The sequence below is a fragment of the Sapajus apella genome, unplaced genomic scaffold (assembly GCF_009761245.1).
Source record: "Sapajus apella isolate SASKATOON/1434 unplaced genomic scaffold, GSC_monkey_1.0 scaffold9, whole genome shotgun sequence".
Classification (NCBI taxonomy): domain Eukaryota; kingdom Metazoa; phylum Chordata; class Mammalia; order Primates; family Cebidae; genus Sapajus; species Sapajus apella.
Window position 1 is genome coordinate 9,404,274 of NW_022436949.1, and position 16,318 is coordinate 9,420,591.

The following is a 16,318-nucleotide window of genomic DNA, read 5'->3' on the forward strand; positions in this document are numbered from 1 at the left end:
AGTTCGGAAAATAGGAATTAGGGAGGGTAAGGAAAAGTAGTTTCAGTTCCTGGATACTATCTAGGAGGCTTGAAGGTCAGTTTCCTGAGAAAAGAGCTCAGATAAGACAAATGTAAGTTTCAAGCTTGAAGACCAGGAGGGTCAATTTCTGTTTATTTAAAAAAAAAAAAAAAACAAACCTGTGGTACAATTGGTCTGGTTTTGTTTCTCTACCTCAGATACAAATCAGAGGTAGAGATAAATACTTTATTATGCATTATATTGCATTTAGAGCTAGTACCTATGTTAAGGTTTGAAAGTGGATTTGGTCTCCTTTTGCTCAGTGATCATTCAACCAAGAAACATGCTGGCAAGTTTCAAAAACAAGAACTAAAATGGAAAAAGTATTCTGAGAAAAGAACAGAGTGGTGCCTAAAAACTGTGAGTTTAAATCTCAGAGTCTTCACTGTGGATATTTGTGGAATATTAGCATTTATTTGTCAAGTATCTACTTCATAGCACTGCCTTTGATTTATTGATTTAATGATTTGTGATTTATTTTATGTGGCACACACTCTTTATAAAAAGGGAGTCTCAAGTTGGAGCCCAGGCATTTTTCTGTCTTGGATGAAGTTATTTCAACATTTCATTTCCTGAGAGGAAAAACTGATTGATCTAAAGGTACCCTAGTTGACAGGGACTATCTTGAAGACAAGCACCACTTTTATAATGTAAGAAAACCTGTTCTGTTTTTGTGTTGTAACTGATACACTAACGCATTTAATTTCCATCTTGAAGGCCACCCAGGGTCCATGCTCAGATCTGAGTATTTGAAAACTGCTATCATGGATTCTGCTGAAGATAATGCAGCTAAGGCTAGTTAAGTTAGAAATAAATCATACACCTTTGTAAAAAGGCGAAATATACCAGTGATTTTGTTGGTAGTCAATTTTGTAATTACCTCCAAAGGGAATTATGCAAACCACAAAAGGAAACATGTGTAAACTCAATAATCAGATGTATTGTATTCATAGGCTACAGTGTGGATTAATCAGAGCTATATATTGTTGTATTCCATGAATTATTCTGAACAAATTTCAGGATGAGTCAATATTGAGATAGCTCTAGCATATTAAAATGTATGATTTTAAAACAATATAGTGAGTGGAATTTTATTTTTATTAGTTAATTATTAAAGTTTCCTAGAGAACTGTGAGAGAAGGAAGGAAAAAAAATTGGGGAAAAAGCATATGGAAGAAATTAGAAGAAGCCAGATACTCAAACAAAAAAATTACTATATATGGGCTTACTTCTGTAGGAGGCTATCAATTAGGAAGGAAAACTTTTATGTTTTTATATCTTCAATAATTCAGCATTTATAGAAAATTTAATCAAGGACCTGACCTTGAAAATTCCTTTAAGTGTATATGATTAAAATACTCGTTCTTATCAATGCTCAAATGTTTAAAGAAAGAAAGGATGTCTCTTATGATAAACAAATTAATCCCTTTTTTACATAGATAAGACAGAATTTCCCTGCAAATGCTTCTTTTTGTTGTTGTTCTAAGGTAACTCTCAAATGAACAATCTTCTAGCTGTCAAAACTTTTTTGAATAGCTGCTGCAATTAATTTGAAATTGTCAAGTCAATGTTAGACCATTTAAAAAGATAAATATAATAACAACAACAACAAGAATCAAAGAACCCAGCATTCTTCCAGAGAAAGCACAAGCTTGTTAATGGACAAACCAAAGCAATATTACCAACATGCTTATTTTGGGTTAGATAGCAGTCCCTTAGCCAGCAAATATGTGGCCAGGAGATTGATCTCAAAGCAAATTTCACAGATCCAAAACTGAAGAAATTCCTATTAAATTTTGAAAAGCAAAGCAAAGGATGCAGCTGTGACAGAACCTCTGAACTCATTTGGGTTTGGTACTGGCTTAGAATACAGGCTCATAAAACCCATATATATGTTCTACTCTGTATAAACCTGTCCTTATATACAGACACTTGTTCAGATAATAACTAGACAAACAGAAAGACTGGGAGCATATTCATGCTTTGTCAAACTAAAACTGTCCCAATTGTCCCATAGAATTGATGTTTCTGGTTTTTTTTGAATAAACATAGAAGTTGACCCTCCCAGTCTTAAAACTTGAGAAAGTTACATCTGTCTTATCTGAGTTCCTTTCTCTGGAAACAAAGCATCAGGCCTCCCAGACAGCATAAAGGAGCTGAAACTTACCAAGTCACCACATCTGGACAATACCACAACCCTCATTTATCATGACTGCTTAACCAAACACCTCCTTCCTGTTGACCAATTCTTTCTTACCCCTCCCTAATTCCTATTTTCCCACACAGGTTACATTTCTTTCTTGCTATATAAACCCCTAATTTTAGTCAGTTGAGGAGATGGAGTTGAGACTAATTGCCCTTCTCCTGGGCTATAGCACCTGAATAAAGCCTCTATCCCTAGCAATATTCACTGTCCCAGTGATCAGCTTTCTTTGTGTCAAGGAATGGGACCTAGGTTAAAGCCCTAGAATTTCAGTAACAAAATTGTCATTAAAAAATAAGCATAAATTCGAAAGCATAACCAAAAATTCCTTGAAGATTTTATTCTTATTGTAGCTGGGGGGAGGGAGTGGGGCATCCTGAAGATACTTTCAGTTCCCCCATCCGATGTGCCCAGATCCTGGTTCAGCTCCCCCATTCGATGTGCCCAGAGCCTAGACAACCACTGATTATCTAGCAGTTCCTTAGCTGTGATTCTGTGAGCAGGATTTACTTTCATAAGTTGTTTCAAAACACTTTTAGCACAGTCACTTATGGAATTCCAGACTGGATTTTCAAATGTAGTTCTCCTTTTCTTATTAACTCAAAAAGACTCTCTTCTGAGCTTGCCAAAAAGGGTGGTTCTCCACATAATAACATGTACATTATGATGCCTATGCTCCAAATGTCATACTGCTGGCTATAGTCATGGGCATTGATAACTTCAGCGGCCATATAGACGGGAGACCCACATGTGGCCTGCAGCATGGCTTCACTCCTACTTTGCTTCTTCACCGCTAAACCAAAATCAATTGCCTTTATGTTTGAGTTTATTTCATTGTTATAATCAATAAGGTTGATTTTAACCAATATGTTTTCCAGTTTCAAATCTCTATGTACAATATCATTATTGTGAAGATAGGCTATAGCTGATTCGAGACCTCTCTTACCCCAAGAATGGGGAAGGGGTCCTGGAGGCCTGGTGAGCTTACCCTTTGAGTAAACATTGTGAACCTAAAGAGTTTAGCAAAGAAACAATTTATTAGGCAGATAGAAAGAAAGAGAGAGAGAGAGAGAGAGAGGCAGCTCCCATGCTGCTGTGGGAGGGGATTCAAGGGAGGAATCTGTATAGGTGAGGAGCAGTGGGTTTTAACCTTGGAGTATTTCTGCCCCATTCATGTTCTTGTCCAATGAGAAGAGTTCTTTCAAACTTCCTCAGGAGTGATTGATCTTTGTCTTTTGATACCGGATTGGCTGCTAGGTCTGCAATGGAGGCCCCTCCTCCCAGAGCTTTTCTCTGGCTTTTGGAACAAAGAGGTCCACCTGGAATTTTCTACCTAGCCTGCCTACCAGGATAGTCAGACAAAGAACTCTAGATTCCCAGATGGGGGCGTGCATGGAGGTGTGGCATTAGGAAGCTCCTGCTTTGAAAACACGCCCCTTGTGGACCTGAGAAGAGGCTTTTTTTCCTTAACACAGTTCCTCATTATGACAAAAAAAATAAGACTAATACCAAAGGACTCAAGAAAATATTCCGAGTTCAGATTCAGTGCATGAATTGCCTCCCTATTGTAAGCAAGATGGCCTTGAGCAAGTAGAGACTCAGTGGATCTCACTCTGCAACCAAGTCCTAGTCTATGTCAGCAAGAATATCAATCAAGTCATAATGAAATTCCCACTAATAAACACCAACCTGGCAGATCTATCAGGAGCGTACTTGTATTCAAACAGAGTTACATTTATAAGCTTAATGCAGCAAAGAAGAATGCCCGTTAGAGCAACCATGGTATATTTCAGAAGGACTGAGTGGGAAGATGCACTTACAGAATTTGGACTTGTGGTGAGCGATTCCAATGAAGGATCAGGGAAGCAAAGTCCATTTTGTTAGAGACATACAAAAGTAATTTTTTGCAGTTTTTTTTTTTAATTGCAAAATTGCGATTACTTTTGCACCAACCTAATACATTTGATGTTGTTCCAAAAGGTCAGTTCAGTAGTTGAATATTTCAGTAATCCTAGTTCAAGATGTAGAAAGGAAGATGATTAGGACTGGGGATACTACCTGTAGGACATCAACACTCTTCTCCAAGAATGATTTATTTGTTATTTTCAAATTTGGTGTGGGTTTTGCTATGTTCTATCCAATACATTATTTTCTGTTGCCCTGTTTATTTCTCTTGAAAACTCTGTTAATGCTCTTTAAGAACATCTCATTTTGATTTTCAGGAGAGCTAAATTTCAGTCTCAGGCCAAACCATTTCTGCAACAAAGGTGGCAATGACTGTAAATTTGAAAAATACAAACATGACCTGATGGCTCTCTTTCTCTCTCAGCTTTAGAAAGGGTTTTTTGGGGTATTAAATGCATTTTTGATTTACAATATTTTTTATTTATAATGGCTTCATTGTAAGTAATATCACTATAACTCAAGAAGTATCTGTATATTGAGAAGTTTGATTCTCCTAAATGACAAAGATTAAAGTTATTCATTTGCCACCTATGATATTTGAATGAATTGTGGCAATTCAAAAATGTACAACTGACCATTCCACTTAGCAAATTCTGTAGCGTTTCCTGATTTTCTTCCCAACTTGTAAAGCTTTTTCTACTACTCTTCAAACCAAGCAATAAAGCCACCATGACGTAAAAGTAGGCCCAATTTTTTTTCTATAATACAGTGAATATTTTTTTAAAATTCATTAAAAGCATTTTTAGCAACCATATCTCTATCATGAGTCTATAAAATTATTTCCTTCAGAAAACTGACATCTCATCCACGTTTCAGTGATTGTTAAAACCTTTCAGGGTGTTGGAGATATTTTTATTTTCCATTTTAAAACACTTGAGTTTTAAGCTTCCTCTGACCTGTTTATAAATAACGAAAACTAGGGCCCTGCAGTCTGCTCTCTTTTTTCTTTACCAACATTTAATGGAAAGGGGGAGGGAAAGGAGAATGCATGCTGTTAGCTATTATCTTTACAAATGACTTGTTAGCCTTTTATTTGTCTGCTCATGCTTCAAACACTCAAAGGACATTTTCAGAATCTCAGTAGATGAAGGTTCAATCTTGAAATGACGTGACAGGCTGTATCTTCCTTAAAAGATTTTGACGTGATATTAAGCCATAGTTACAAGCCAATACTTGAATGGGAAGCCCTGGGGAAATCTGTTAGAGCTGGAACACAGCATTTACAGCAGGAGGCAGGTGTCTGCACCAGTGAAGCAAACAACGATATGATATATTTAGTATCGAAAATGGAAGCAAAACTACTGATTCTTTACACTGGGGACAATGGAAGAAGTCGAATGAGGTGAAAAAATCATCTTTTGGGGCCCTAGAAAATGTTAATTTACTGACAGTATGAAATATACTCTCATCACGGCAGGTGCACTCAGAACCAGGTGCTGCTCTCAATATTGTCTTTGAATTTATGTGTTTCCTTTTCAGTGGTAGGATGTGAAGCAGCTGTACTGGCCATGTGGAGAGAAAGCAAAGAGCTTTTAATTAGCAATTAGGGGGCTGTTAATTTCTTTGGGGATCTCTCTTTCTCTCTCTCTTTCTCTTCTCTTTGTACTTTCACTAGATTCTTAGGAGTTTCTATATATCTCCGAAAACACAAAGAAAATCAGGGAACAACATATTATGGAGGTTCAGGGCATGGATTTTGTGCTGTTGATGAGTACATCCAGAAGCCTAAATAAATTTTTTTTGAAACTAAATTCACATTTAAGTTATATTTACTACCTTGAATATTCTTTTACTGATAATATTGTGTCATTAAATTAAGAAATAAAATGTATTCATTGACATTGGGACTTTTTTCTCATGATGCAATTTTAGCATATACTTCTTTGTGCTTTTCATGTAAATGATCTACACACATCAGTTCTCAATTAGTAGTCATTAATCATTATACCTAAGTGACAGTAACATATGCAACTATAAGTATATTTATGTCACTATATATAGTACAACTATGTGTGTGTGTGTGTGTGTATATATATATATATATACATATATAATCTAAAAATATATTTTATAGATGTGGGGAAATAAAATTGATAACTGCCATCTGAAAATTAGGCAGATTTTTCATTTTCCTCTAACCATTACTATTTATCTTCGCAACTTTCATTTTTAGAATTTTATGATTGTTAAGAACTTTTAATATATATTCTAATATTGTTAATGCTTTAAATTTTATTTGTATATTTAAAGCATAAAACTCCTCTTTATTTTGATGTTTTTCTCAGATCAGCTTCCTCTTTCTTTCAGTAAGTAGACAATCCAAATTCATACTACAAAATAGCAATCAACAAAAACATTGTATGTCTCCCTGGTAAATAAATTGTTTTAAATGAGTTTGTGTGATGGTTTGGTCATGTTTTAACAATGTTTAAAGTGTTCTTTTACCTTTCTTTCAAAGGCTAGCTTGTTAATATTATAATTAGTATGTGGAAAATAACAAGTGATGTTAAGCTCTGTTGTGTTGGGAGACCTGACTTGATCTGGATCTTAAAATTGTATACCTTCAAAACAGGCAGACAAGAAGGGACAAATTGCTATTAGAGAAGAAACCAGCCCAGGCAAAGCTAGAAACAGAAATAGGAAAGATATATCATGGGGTAGTCCGAAGTCTGGCCTTGCTGAAAAGTAAGTATGAATGTTAGAAATTACTTTGAGGTGCATTTAGCTAACAGGACTTGACAGTAATTAAAGATCTGGAAAATTAGTTATCTGAGCTTGCACTTGCTATGGTAAAAACTAAATAAAATTCTTATAGGAACCGTGAAATAAGTGGTAAAATATAGCAAAGGCTTTAAAACTAAACAAACTTAAGTTTTAAGTCTTGGTAAATCCCCTACAGTTAGTAGTTATATTTTGTGATTTGAAAATGAGGACAATCATACCTCTATCACATATATAATAAGCTGTATCTGATAAATTAATCAGAAACTATTTTTCTCCCACTACTGTATTTGATACAGTGTTAATATCAATAATCTTTAATAATCTTTGACCCTTCATGACCTCTCAAGCAAATCTTAAAGGTTCTTAGTAACTTACAGCTATTAGATTAGAATAGATTCTTTTTATTTTATTTTAATTGTTAAGACAGAGTCTTCCTCTATTGCCTAGGCTGAAAGGCATTGGTGTGATCTCGGCTCACTGAAACCTCCACTTCCCAGGTTCAAGTGATTCTCTTGCTTCAGCCTCTGGAGTCCCTAGGATTGCAGATGTCTGCCACCATATCTAGCTAATTTTTTTTATCTGGGTACAGATGGGGTTTCACCAAGTTGGCCAGGCTGGTCTCCAACTCTTGGCCTCAAGTGATCCACCTGCCTTGGCCTCCCAAAGTAGTATAGACTTATTTCAGAACAGACTACGTAAAAACTTAAAACTCAGGTCCACTTCGAGTCTCCTTTCATTCTTTCAGTAGAGGCCTGAGCAGTGTCCTAGAGACTAGCAGTTGCAGAGGTGGAGGTGGGTAGTTGCAGAAATGTGGTGTGTTCTTTCAATTTTTTTATTCTCTTTCTCTCTCTCTCTTTCTCTCTCTCTCTCTCCCCCATAGTGGACATTTGTGGTTACTCCAGGGTTAAAGAAGAGAGAAGGGGGATGAGTAAGAGTGCAATTTTCCTTTTACTGGTCTGATGTGATAGATGATCACAACTTCAGTTTCATCACCTTCCTCTGTCTATCTTTCCCCAGGAAAATAAAATGTACCTTTGACATTACTTAAAACCTGATCACAGTATTGTGCTTTATCCTCTGTTTTGAGGCTCTAGTAAAATTTTGAAGCAACAAGAAAAGTTCCCCAGTATATTCTGATACATATATAAAACATTTATGAACCTTTTACTCAATGAACTACAAAAGTCTTTATTCTGCTGTATGTAGAATTAACCTCAAATTCTAATGAGGCAGCAACATTTTTTTTGACTGTTCATACCAATAATGGATGAAAACAATCAAAATTCACTTTATACTCATATGTTGTCATTCCTTTTGTATCATAAAGTATGGTGAAGTTAACTAAAACATATAGAGACAAATCTCTGAAACATTTTATTTGAGAAGAAAGAATTGCAATTTGGGCACAAAGAACAAAGAGAAGGTTAGAAGTTTTATACAAAAAAGAAATATGCATTGCTCTTTGAGAAAGTTAATTAGCAGAGTACAGTTGTGAGGAGCTGGTAAGTTTTGATTTATAAATGAGGGTAATAAGTAAAACTATTACAGTTACAGTAGATCCATTAGATTCAACTGGTTTTAGGTTATAGCAGACAGCTCTAACAACCAGGCTCACCCAAAATTACATTCTTAGAGCAATGCTATGTGCTCAGCACTTTATTCCTTCTAGCATCTTGACTGTGTTTTAGTTGGGTGGGTCAAGAATAAACCAACTCACATGATCCACTTTCAGAAGTACAGCAGAATGCAAATGTATAGTGATATATTTATTTTTAAAATTTTTAAAGAAAATTAATAAAACTGAAATAAATGTGTTATTGGATTTCGCAAATATGTTATTCCAGATTTGGAATTCATTATCCTGCTATATTGTCTTTTTTAAAAAAAGATATTTTTTTCATTATGAGGAATGCAAAATCTTATCCCTTTCTATTATTGTATTATTTTATTTATATAGCATAATATTTATGGGGATAATTTTCTAAATAACATTTAAATATAGCACAATTTAAATATTTTAAATATTTTATTTAAATATAACAATAATTTTTATATATTTCATGAACTTGTTTCTTTTTGGAGCAAAAAGAGACTATAAACAACATATAGTCCAACTGTATGTTTTTAACAGAGAAAGAATTTGAGGTATAGAGAGAAAATGTCAATATCTAGGCTCTCGTATGTTATAAATAGTAAATGTGAAATCAGAAATAAAACCTACAATTCTGGTACTCTAATAGTTCTGCTAAGCCATGAGGCTCCCAAAGTAAGTGCTTCTCCAGGAAGTCTTATGGTTTCCTTTAATAAATTAACTTTTGTGACAGTATGCTGTGTCCCTATATGACTGTTGGTAGCTATTAAAATAAACGTCATTAGCTAAATTATTAATTCAAAAACTTTTAACAAACACCTGATTTTCTAAAGTAGAACAAAAAGCTTCAACTTTTTTCTAACACAACATCCAATATTTGCCATGGAGTGTTTTCCTATTTTCAATGAATTTTTGACTAAGTTATTATAGAAAACACAATAGAAGCATGAAGAGATCAACTGGTATTTAATTAACTAGAATTCCTAGGTAAAATGTAATGATGTTTTGCTATTTGTCAGCATGAATGAATTTAGAAAATCAACATTAATATTTTAACAGACACATTTTATCAAACATAATAGCTAACTTTGAAAAACCTGCAGTTTCAGAACAAAACTGAGTTGATTCATTTTAGAGCAGGCTCCAACTTTTTGTTTTCAAAGCAGCAGTGATTTATGAGTAATTTGCTCCTATGGGTAAATATTAATTATGTCAGAGAAAACGAAATGTTTCAAAATTTTATAAACAGTATCCAAGTTTGCCATTATCATACAAATACATGAAACATTTATTGCAAGAAAAATAGTAAAATATACATCAAAACAGAAAAACTTAAAAAATTTATCAGTAGGATGCAGTGGCTCACGCCTGTAATCCAAGGACTTTGAGGGGCCGAGGTGGGCACATCATGAGGTCAGGAGATTGAGACTATCTGGCTAACATGTGAAACCCCATCTCTACTAAAAATACAAAAAGTTAGCCAGACATGGTGGCATGCGCCTGTAGTCCCAGCTACTGGGGAGGCTGAGGCAGGAGAATTGCTTGAACCTGGGAGGCAGAGGTTGCAGGGAGCTGAGATTGCTCTACTGCACTCCAGCCTGGGGAACAGAGAAAGACTCCATTTAAAAAACAACAAAAAAAAAATTAAACTATCACCGTTTGCATATACATTTATAACTATATGTTACACCCACTATTTATAGAAATTTGTATTTTAGAAAGATCTTTCATAAGAATACCTTATTTGACCACTGCAATAACCAGAAGATTTAGGCATGGTGGACAACTTTTTTTCTAATTTTATACACAGAGTAAATCTCTGCTAATAAAATAACTTACTTTTTTTCATTGTGGTAATAAGGGTTTGTGAGATGGATTCTCGCTCTGTCACCTAGGCTGGAGTGCAATGGTGCAAACTTGGCTCACTGCAACCTCCGCCTCCTGAGTTCAAGCGATTCTCCTGCCTCTTAAACTACATACAATTTGCCAACATTTTAGTGTTGTATTTGACCGAATGTAGAAAGTTATCACAAGACAAAAGTATGCCAGATTTGCAGGGTCATTTTTATTATGCCGGCGACCACAGAGGACTCACGTCTCTCCAACCTGTGGTGGCAACAGGAGGGTGCCACGATTTTTTATACCCGAAAAACCACCTTGGGAGTGGGGGTGAGGGGCAGGGATGGGAATGAAAAGGCTTCAGACATTCCGAGGGCTAGTGGATTCTGTAAATTACCTCCTGGGCAGAGATGAGGGTGGGGGTCTCCGGACATTCCAAGGGCCAAGGGGACTTTTGTCATTCCTTTGTTACTTAAGTGGTTTACAGAAGTCAAGATAAACATTTGTTTACACATTATCTGGTTAAGGTGGAAATCACAGACCTTAGTTACTTATTACAAGCCACAGGAGCCAAGATGGCATGGGTTAGGACTGCTTGCCTGTCATATTAGGGCCACAGAGAGCAGTTACTGATAAGAAAAGGTAAGCAGCTTTACATAGTTTTGAAGAACAAACTGCAGTTCTATTTACAGAGGCCAAGGACAGTAGTTATTGTAAGGAGAATGGGGCAGCCATTTCAACTTATCTAAAAACAGTTTTGCATTTTATAAAATAGTTTTGCTCCGGTTCTGGCTCTAGGCCAGCACAATATCACATTAGTAGGTACCGTTCACAACGGGAAAAGTGTTTTTAATACTAAAAAACCAAAAGTCACCTTACAGGTGAGGAAACTAAAGTTCAGATAGCATAAAATACTTCTGTTCTACAATATAATGTACTTCTAACATAAATTAAGTTTGAGCTTTAAACATTGCTATTCTTTCTTGCCCTTCAAAATACAACTTAATCATTACTTTTTATATGAAGGCTTTTCTCAATTTTATTTTTTCTCATTCTATTGTTTCAAGTTGGAATATTAATGACAATAGAGATACCTTTATTTTAAATGCTAATCATATTGTAGGCATTTGGAAAAGCACTTACATTCTATTAAGGCAATTAGCCCTAGTAATGTTACATTTGATTGCTTTGATGCCATGTTGATTAAAAGATTAAATCAATGGCTTGATTGCTAATTATTTGTTTTCTCAAATTTACATAAAATCTAGTACTTCTTTTTACATGAGTTGATGTTGGTTAACCATTCTTACAAACACAGAGATGGGAAAGTATATTAGAATCCCAAAGAATCCTTCTTTCAACCCGGTATAGAGACTCCATTGTTTGCCAGCTGGGCCAACATTTATGAATTGTGATTCAGAGGGAAAAGAAGGATCCAGGCCCTTTCTGAGTTGAAGCTGCAAGATGTGATGTGCCTGAACTCTCCTGTCATATGTTTCAAGTCATGCGGTGAAAGATAATTTAAGAGAACAGAAAGTAAAAAGAAGGAGAATAGTCAAAAATGGAAAAAAAAAATGCTGTCAGGAGTCAGGGTTTGGGACTGAGGTGTTTTGGGGTCTCAGTTGCTACATTTTCCTTCCTGTAGTTTACTTACATATGCCAATAAATTATTCTTACTGTCTTTTTACATGAGCCAACATACCTTCAGTTTCACACTGGCAAAAGAGTTTGAGGTAGGTTCTCACTCTGTCTCCCAAGCTGTAGTGCAGTGGCCTGATCATGGCTCACTGCAGTCTCCCTCTCCCAGGCTCAAGTGATTCTCCCACCTTAGTCTCCTGAGTAGCTGGACTAAAGGTGTGCACCACCATGCCTAGCTAACTTTTGTATTTTTTGTAGAGACTGGGTTTCGCCATGTTGCCCAGGCTGGTCTTGAACTCCTGAACTCAAGCAATCCGCCCACCTTGGCAGCCCAAAATGCTGGGATTACAGGTGTGAGTCATCACACCTGGCTGAGTTGTGCTTCTTTTTATTATTAAAAAGTGGAAAAAAGAGAGCTGATAAAGATGTCTCCAGATCCTACAAGATGAGAGTACTTTTCTATCTAATATTTTTTAATATTGTGTTTTATAATTAAAGTCTACAAATTTTACCATCTTGTCCCAGTAAACATTCTTTATGGTGCCATGTAACTCAATTCACTGATAGACAATAATTATTGATGTTGCTACCCACTATAGTTTTTTTTTTTAAATAATGAACACTAACATTTAAAAATAGAATTGTGTTTTTTATAATAAAAACCAACAGCTAGTCATCTTCCCCCATCATCAAGTTAATAATTTAATATTTGTGTCAATTTGCAAGGTATTTCACGAGTTACTTATTATTTTTTACTTAGTCATGTATAAGACACTTCAGTTGTCTTGAAATCAAGTACATTTCCTTGGGAACTTTGGGAAAAGGAGAGACAAATAGGAAGGATTCCGAGAATGTTGTATGAAATTGCTTTAATTAGATGGATATCTTATTCACTAGTACTAGAAGAAACAAAGAATGAATGTTTATTATTTACTCTTTATTTGGACTTGTAGAAAGTCGTTTTCTGTTGTTGTGTTTATTTTTGTCTGAAAAAGGTTCAAATACAATCGCTAGAGCTACATTTTAGAAGACTGCTATCAAAAGGAATCTGCAAGACAGTTCTCATTTCTTTTGAATTGATTCCATATTCAAATACGTTACTGTTCAATAAATATCCAATGCTCTTTCTCTATTCTCAAACACGCAATCTGGATATCTAAAAATATGCCTCATTCTGGTATATCAAATATGTGTAACTGGCCGGATGCAGCAGCTCATGCCTGTAATCTCAGCACTTTGGGAGGCCAAGGCAGGCAGGTCACCTGAGGTTGGGAGAACAGCCTGGCCAACATGGTGAAGTCCCTTCTCTACCAAAAGGTACAGAATTAGCCAGGCATGGGCAACTGTAAACCTAGATTTTTCAGGAGGCTGAGACAGGAGAATTGTTTGAACCCAGGAGGTGTAGGGGTTGCAATGAGCCAAGATGGCGCCACTGCATTCCAGCCTGGGAAAGAGTGAGTCCCCATCTCAAAAATTCCAATCAACCAACCAACCAAACAAAAAACAAACATGTGTATCTAATTACACCTCTTTGTAAATTTGAATAAGTATGAGAAAAAAATAGTGCCAGATATTTCTAATTGATTCAGTCTTCAGTGAAGCATCAATTCTAAGTCTATAAAGGGTAATGAAAAATTTGCTTTTTTTTTTGTAGTCTGCACATATTTTTAAAGGCAATTTTGAGCACTTCAGCACTAACAGTACTTTTTCTTCACAATGCTTACCTTGACATTTCTAATAAGTGAGTGAACGAATTATTTCTACTAATATTCAAGTAATGTCTCAGCATGATGAAAAATATTCATGTTTAAGAACTTGCATGGAAATCTTTTAGATATCAGGTGGCTACAGTGATCACAGGTCTTTGCAGAAAAAAAAAATGTTCACAAGTTAAATATGTACGTAGGGCTCTCACCCATCCTTGATCTCTGCACTAGACTATTGATTTCATTAAGGATGCAGTATAGCCCAGAGTCTTTAAGCAAACACATTTTCCCCTTAAAAATCAAATAGAGGAATAGGCAAAGAATTCTCTTTCATCTATAAATTATGAAGCCAAGTTCAAGAAATTCAAACTACTTGAAAAGGAGTATTTGATTTCTTATGTAATAAAATTGTAAAAATAAATAAATAAAATAAAAACTCAGTGCAGACTTGCTCAAATGATGAGAACTTTAGTATTTTTAATACAAACCCAGGACTCTACATGCAACTGTTATTTGGAAATAAATAGTAAGATGAAAAAATTATACAAGCAGTCAATAGCAAAGCTTAATCTCAGAATAAATGTTCACTGACTAGACTTTCTTTTCAGGAAAAAATCTAATTATAATTATGCACACACACACACACATACACACAAAAACTTCTTTACACTCCTGTCTTTCTCATTGTCTTTTCTCTGGCTGAGGGAAGAGATTGCTCTAAAAATGAGGAATCACTCCCCTCAAATTTGTAAGTATGTGGTAAATTTCTTTCTATTATTCTGTTTAATTTGAGAAATACCAAATCTGTAGCCATTACTTACCTTTAAATGGTTAAATGACAGTAGTGACAAAAATGACTAATGTATTAATAGACTAGTTTAATATAAAATAGTTTTATATCCTGACAATATCCCTTTAGAAGACAGTATAAATTTGTTACTTTAAACCATTCATAATCATTTTCACTCCCTTTTGTCCATACCTTTTAGGTGGCGTAATTAATATATCACCCTTCTCAAATTATCTGCACATATCATGGCCATATAAAAGAGATCTAGTCAAAAAAGAGAAGGTAAAAGTGCTTTAATAGGGCATTGTTCAAAATGCTACTACTAAAACTAATAAAGATACAATTTATTAAGGTAAAATGCTCTTCTTCTTTCATGGAACTCAGACCCAAATGAAGAGTTACAGAGCATCTTCCGTTCGTGATTGGAAAGACACATATTAATGACAAAGGAGTAGAAATGAGAAAGAAAAAAATATGTCCTTTATGATACATTTGAGCCTTGGGCAGCATATTTGTGAGCCTACTGATTTAGTGCCTAACCCTTACCTAAAATTTAGATTTTGAAAATGCATTATTATTTATGCTATTATAGAGTGTTCTCTGTTTGCTGTAAAAACGCAATTAACATTAAATTATATACTCCATAAATAGGAGGACCTTTCCTAAATTGAGCTATTATTTATTGCTCCCTTTTTATTCCACAGTAATATTGGTTAAAAAAAAAGATATAATTTTTTCAGCTTAAAAAATTATAAGTTGACACAAGACTGCCTCAATAATACGATACCTTTCAGAGTTTCTTTTGTGATAGGAGAATCACTTAGACTTGTCAATTTTCTAAGAATAATTTTTCTACTATTTTTACAGGGTTCGTACCTTCTTTCAAACACTATGTGAGAGAGAAGGAAGGAGAAAAATAAAACACCATACAAATTTAGTTATTCATACATTATTATCATTATTATTGCTATTGAGAAAAAGACTTACAAAAATAATTCAGGTAATAGAAGCCATTTTTTAGAAATGATCTAGACTTGCAGAAAAGAATACAGTTGATTTATTTAGAACATGCCAATTGCTACATATATTTGATATACTTGCTTGTTTAGATGGACATAATCTCTTATTTATATGATATTCATGTAATGGTATGTTCTAAATCATTTTACTGTCATATTAAGTTACTGACGAATAAATACTCATTTACTTGCTTTGCTTTAAAATGTTTATATCTCATTAATTACATATAAAAGCTCTTGGTTCTGTGGACTAAATGTAACATATATTACATAAAATTATCATTCAAATTTTGAATATTTAAAAGGTTTAGTTGACATATAAAATATGATATGTATAACATATACTTATTTGGATTATTGGTGGATGGTTGACCTTTGTTATCTTTAAGTCATTTTCAAGCCTTGTTCTCAGTAGTTTCAAAGCATTTTTTTTCTTTTTGAGATGGAGTCTCATTCTGTTACCCAGGCTGTAATGCAGTGGCATGATCTTGGCTTACTACAGCCTCTGCCTCCTGGGTCCAAGTGATTCTCCTGTTTCAGTCTCCCGAGTAGCTGAGGCTACAGGCTCACGCCACCAGGCACGGCTAATTTTTTTTGTATTTTTAGTAGAGATGGGGTTTCACCATATTGGTCAGGCTGGACTCAAACACCTAATCTCAGATGATCCACACGCCTTGGCCTCCCAAAATGCTGGCATTACAGGCGTGAGTCACTGTGCCCGGCCTAAAAGCAGCATTTAAAAATCTAAAAGCGTCCATGTATCTATGTTTTATTTCTTTATTA

General features: G+C 34.9%; 1 long non-coding RNA gene across 1 annotated transcript; it reads right to left on the reverse strand.

The window, feature by feature from the left end:
• Nucleotides 1–2,726: 2,726 nt before the first annotated feature.
• On the reverse strand, nucleotides 2,727–8,681 carry LOC116551196. The gene is made up of 3 exons (XR_004268763.1): nucleotides 8,670–8,681; nucleotides 5,835–5,839; nucleotides 2,727–3,200 (listed from the first exon to the last, which is right to left on the reverse strand). It is a non-coding gene; the product is annotated as an uncharacterized LOC116551196 (long non-coding RNA).
• Between the last annotated feature and the right edge of the window lie 7,637 nt (nucleotides 8,682–16,318).